This window comes from Tursiops truncatus, chromosome 10, assembly GCF_011762595.2.
Source record: "Tursiops truncatus isolate mTurTru1 chromosome 10, mTurTru1.mat.Y, whole genome shotgun sequence".
NCBI lineage: Eukaryota > Metazoa > Chordata > Mammalia > Artiodactyla > Delphinidae > Tursiops > Tursiops truncatus.
The window spans coordinates 67428873-67434540 of NC_047043.1; positions in this window are offsets into that span (position 1 = coordinate 67428873).

Genomic DNA, 5668 nt, shown 5'->3' on the forward strand with positions numbered 1-5668 from the left:
GGGGTCTTTTATGTTTCCATACAAATTGTGAATTTTTTTGTTCTGGTTCTGTGAAAAATGCCATTGGTAGTTTGAGAGGGATTGCATTGAATCTGTAGATTGCTTTGGGTAGTATAGTCCCTTTCACAATGTTGATTCTTCCAATCCAAGAACATGGTATATCTCTCCATCTGTTTGTATCATCTTTAATTTCTTTCATCAGTGTCTTTTTTTAAAAAAATAAATTTATTTATTTTTGCCGCGTTGGGTCTTCGTTGCTGCATGCGGGCTTTCTCTAGTTGCAGCGAGCGGGGGCTACTCTTTGTTGCGGTGCATGGGCTTCTCATTGCGGTGGCTTCTCTTGTTGTGGAGCACAGGCTCTAGGTGTGCGGGCTTCAGTAGTTGTGGCTCGCGGGCTCTAGAGCGCAGGCTCAGTAGTTGTGGCGCACGGACTTGGTTGCTTTGCGGCATGTGGGATCTTCCTGGACCAGGGCTTGAACCTGTGTCCCCTGCATTGGCAGGTGGATTCTTAACCACTGTACCACCAGGGAAGCCCCATCACTGTCTTATAGATTTCTGCATACAGGTCTTTTGTCTCCTTAGATAGGTTTATTCCTAGGTATTTTATTCTTTTTGCTGCAGTGGTAAATGGTAGTGTTTCCTTAATTTCACTTTCAGATTTTTCATCATTAGTGTATAGGAATGCAAGAGATTTCTGTGCATTAATTTTGTATCCTGCCACTTAACCAAATTCATTGATTAGCTCTAGTAGTTTTCTGGTAGCATCCTTAGGATTCTCTATGTATAGTATCATGTCATCTGCAAACAGTGACAGCTTTACTTCTTCTTTTCCGATTTGGATTCCTTTTATTTCTTTTTCTTCTCTGATTGTTGTGGCTAAAACTTCCAAAACAATGTTGAATAATAGTGGTGAGAGTGGGCAGCCTGTCTTTGCCCTTATGTATTTTCCCAGATTCATACTTCAAATCCCCATGTCTGTAACACCCAGATCCCCAAGAGTTAGTGATTTCTGGAATCCTGCCCAGAGCACTTGCCAGTGTGCCCTTGCTCTTCTGTTACCTCTCCCCCCACCCCGAAGGGGACAGAAGAGCACAGGGGAGCCCCAGGCAGGGACTCATCTTGGGGAGGAGGGCTGGAACCTGTCTCTGAAATGCTTTAATTATTAAAGTAATACCCACCCCCAAAACCCATTGTCCCGGAGGCTGGGAAGGACAGGCTCTTTTAAGTGGCAGCTTTCTTTGTGGCAGAACCTGGATCCCCCTACACACAACATCCGGGGAGGTGATCTTTGGTGAGATGAGGGAACGGTTGTGACCCCAGCTGTGCTGCAAGAGGCGTCTGTGTGGATCTCTACGCGGAGATCCTGGAAGCACAGGTGTCCTCACTGGGAGAGAAAGGAGCATTTGGTCCCCGGCTGCAGTGAGGCATCTCACATTCTGCCCCCCTGTCCTCACCACAGAAAGGACAAGAAGTGAAGGCCTTCAAGTCCTATGAAAAAGACAGGAACTGGTGAAATCTGAGTAAGGTTTGTGGTCACCTGAGACGTTGTACAAACGTGCATGTTCTGGTCTTGGTGATGCACAATAGTTATGTAAGATGCCACCACTGGGGAAAGCTGGTTGAGGTCATGAGACCTCTTCTTTTTTTGCAACTTCTTGTGAATCCACAATTATCTCAACAAAAAAGATTAAAAAAAATGGCAGACCCACAGAACAGGAGAAAATATTTTCAAATCATAATTCTGATAAGGGACTTGTATCTGGACTACATAAATAAAGAACTCTTACAATTTGTCTTAGTTTGGGCTACTGTCATAAATTACCGTAGACTGGGTGGTTTAGCCAACAATTATTTATTTCTCATAGTTCTGGAAAGTCCAAGATCAAGGTGCCCTCAGCGCAGATGGCTTTTTAGTTATGTCCTCACATAACACAAGACAGATCTTATTTGCTTCCTCTTTTTTTTTGGCTGTGTTGGGTCTTCGTTTTTGTGCGAGGGCTTTCTCTAGTTGTGGCAAGCGGGGGCCACTCTTCATCGTGGTGCGTGGGCCTCTCACTATCGCGGCCTCTCTTGTTGCGGAGCACAGGCTCCAGACACACAGGCTCAGTAGTTGTGGCTCACAGGCCTAGTTGCTCCGCAACATGTGGGATCTTCCCAGACCAGGGCTTGAACCCGTGTCCCCTGCATTGGCAGGCAGATTCTCAAACACTGCGCCACCAGGGAAGCCCCCTTTGCTTCCTCTTTTAAAAGGGCATTAATTCCATTGTAAGAGCTCCACCCTCATGACCTTATCCAACCCTAATTATCTTCCAAAGGCCCTAGCTCCAAATTGCATCACGCTGGGGATGAGAATTTCCATATATGGACTTTGAGGGGATACAAACATTCAGTCCATACAATTCAATAATAAGAAGAAAAATAACCCAATTTTAAAAATAGGCAAAGAATCCATATAGATATTTCTCCAAAGAAGGTGTGCAAATGGCCAATAAGCATATAAAAAGATGTTCCACACCATTATCCATCGTGAGAATGCAGATCAAAACCATGAGATACCACCTCACCTGTAATAAAAAAGATAACTCCAAGTGTTGGCAAGGGTGAAGAGAAATTGGATCTGTTATGCATTGCTGGTGGGAACGTAAAATGGCACAGCCATCAGCCTTGCAGTTCCTAAGAAAGTTAAACATAGATAGTTACCAGCAATTCCAATCCTAGGTATACACCCAAGAGAAGTGAGAACATATGTCCCCCCAGACCACAAATGTTTATAGAAGCGTTACTTATAGTAGACAAAAAGAAGAAATAACTGATGAATGGAAAAATAAAATGCGGTATAACCATACAATAATATATATTATTTGGCAATAAAAAGAAATGAAATTCTGATACATGGGTGAACCTTAAAAACATATGGTAAGTAGAAGAAGGCAGAAAAGACCTGTATGATTTTGTCAGGCTCACCTAGCTCAGCCTCGCCTGAGAACCGAGAAGTCCCCAGGGCACCCCTCACCCCTGTAGCCATGTCACATGCACGGCTGTGGGGTGGTGTGAAGAAAAGTGGTCCCTGGCCTCCCCTCCCTGCCAGCTGGGCTGGGAGGCCCTTCACTGATGCCAGGAGTTTGTCCTGAGGCTGTTGTGGGGCCCTGAAGCTGACCCTCCCCAGGCCATACTGACCTCCCACTCAGCTGCCTAAGCTGTGAGGCTTGGCCAGGCCTTTCTGGCTGGGAGGTCAGGCCAAGGAGAGCCTTGGACACTGTGTCCTGGCTTCTCATCCTCCCTGGCCAGGGGCTGAGGAGGAAATAACAGGTTCCTAGGACTCTCATGAGGGCCCAGCTGACTGGGCTTCCTGCACGTGCTTGGCCACACCGCACAGAATGTGGGGTCTTAGTTCCCTGACCAGGGATCAAACCCGCCGTCCCTGCAGTGGAAGTGCGGAGTCTTAATCGCTGGACCCGTAGGGAAGTCCCTACCAAGCACGTTTTATACTATGTCTTCTCAGCCAAAGAGAGGAAGCAGGGTTTCAAAGGCTCATCATGGGCTCTGGGTCCATAAGTGTCCCAGTTTCCTGTGTCCCTGATGTCTTAGGACTAGGTCTGAGGCCTTGGGGGTATTGTCACTTCCTCCGTATCCTGCCCAAGCCCCAAGGGCCTGCCCGCCCAGGCCTTTGTCGTCTCCCTCACAAGCTGTGTGGGTTTCAAGAGGCTTAGCAGGCTGGGGTGTTGGGGCAGCTGCCTGTCCTGTCCCTCTGCTTGGATTATCCAGGGCTGCCCAGGTCCTTGGGGCCATGGCTGATGCATATAGGTGGGCCCAGCAGGTCTACCCCAGCCTCCCTGCAGGCCTGGGCCTGTGTCCATGGCTCAGGTGCCCTTTTCCCACCATTTGCTTCTAGAAACTTACGTGCATGGGCCTTAGGCCCCAACGACCACAGGGGGCTTTGCTGACAGCTGTACAGAATCTGAGCTCCAGCGTGCTCTGTCCACGCTCCCCATGGCCATGGTGCTGCAGGACCCAAGGCCCTTCTCCAGGTGCCCGCTGCACAACCCCTTCTCCAGGGGGCTGAGGGTGCAGAGGCTGAGGTCTCGGAGTGAGAGAGACCCAGGTTCCAATCCCAGCTCTGCCTTTTGCTACTGTGCTGGAGTAACTGGTGTCTCATCTGAGCCTCAGTTCTACCTCATCCAGTTGGAAGGGCTAAATAGATGTATACACATAAAGCGCTGGCTTGCAGGAGGTGTTCAGCAATGTCACCTTCACTTCCCACTCCTCTGGTCCTGGCTGGCTGCAGCCCAGTCCTGGGACAACAGCCGCCGTCCCACTCCTCGTCTCAGCCCCACCTTGGGGATCCATTTCAGGCATCACAGTACCAGGGATGACCAGCAGGTGGCACCCACCCCAGCTCCCTGTCCCCAGGCTGCTGCTTTGCAGACCTCCATGGATTTCCTTACTCTTTTTTTCTGGTTTACTGTAGTTTATTTTGGATTATACAAGAAGGGGCATCAGAATTGTGTCAGGACCCAGAGCTCTGGCTGAGAGCTATCCTCTTCCCCCCACCCCACTGGTCCCAGGCAGGAAGAGCGGGCTTGCCTGCTCTCCTCCTCCCCCTACCCATGTGGGCTTCCGGCAGTGCCTGGGGCCAGCCTCCCTGGTGTTTGCCCTGATGTCCGCTTCTGGTGCTTAAGTTGCCTCCAGTTGGTGCCAGCAGGCTGATAAGCCCTGGCTCAGGACTCCTCCCCGCCCCTGCTCTTCCTGGCGCCCTTTGGAATTGGCGTTAAACGCAGGCACACAGCCTCTGGTCCAGCCAAACCTGGCTGAGTAGCCTTGCGAGCTGACTGTGGGTGTGACTGCTTCATACTGTCCAGGTTGCTGGGCGGACAAATAGACATGTCTGTGAGTGTCTCATCTCCCCAAGGACTCTGGATCTCCTGGGAACCCCACCAGTGGCTGAGAGCACCCAGCTCTCTTTCCCTGGCATTAGTTTGTCCTAGGTCGGGATAAGGGTCTACGCATTTGGCTACAGGCAAGGCCTACCGTAGCTGAGCCCAGGGAGCAAGGGAGAAATAAGCTGTGGTCACGGGGGTGAGGGAACCAGCGCCACGTAGAGGCTGGAGCTCGGGCCTGCACAGCTTTCTAAGTGTGAGCAGAAGCTCCTGGACCAGCTGTCAAATACAGAGTCCGGCCCCAGAGGCAAGGCCCAGGAAACTGCATTTTCACAAGTCGTGGGGAGGCAGTTCTGCACACTTGGAATTGAGGACTGCTGGGTCTGTGGTGCTGGGTGGGAGATTCTTGTTTTTCTTGAAGCCTGCAGCTCTGATGCCAACCTGAGAGCTTCATTCTCTCTTTCCCTCTGCTTCTCTGAGGTTGCTGGTTAAGAAGGCATGGGAAGGAACTGGAACAATAAGCAAGTGTCCTCCCTACCCCAGGAGACCTCGGACCACAGAGGTCAGACTATAAGGCAGCTCCCTAGACCCCTGGGGCCGGGCCAGCTGAGGGTGAGAGTTTCCACCTCTGGGCTGGAAGGCAGGTTGCAGGCGAACCTGGTGGTGCTTGGGAAGCAGCAGCAGCAGCTCAGAACCAACTGCGCCAACCTCCCTACTTCTCCCTCCACCCTTCTTCCTCTGAACCAGCACTGGCTGCATTCACATCAAAGAAAAAACATTTCAGGAGCCAA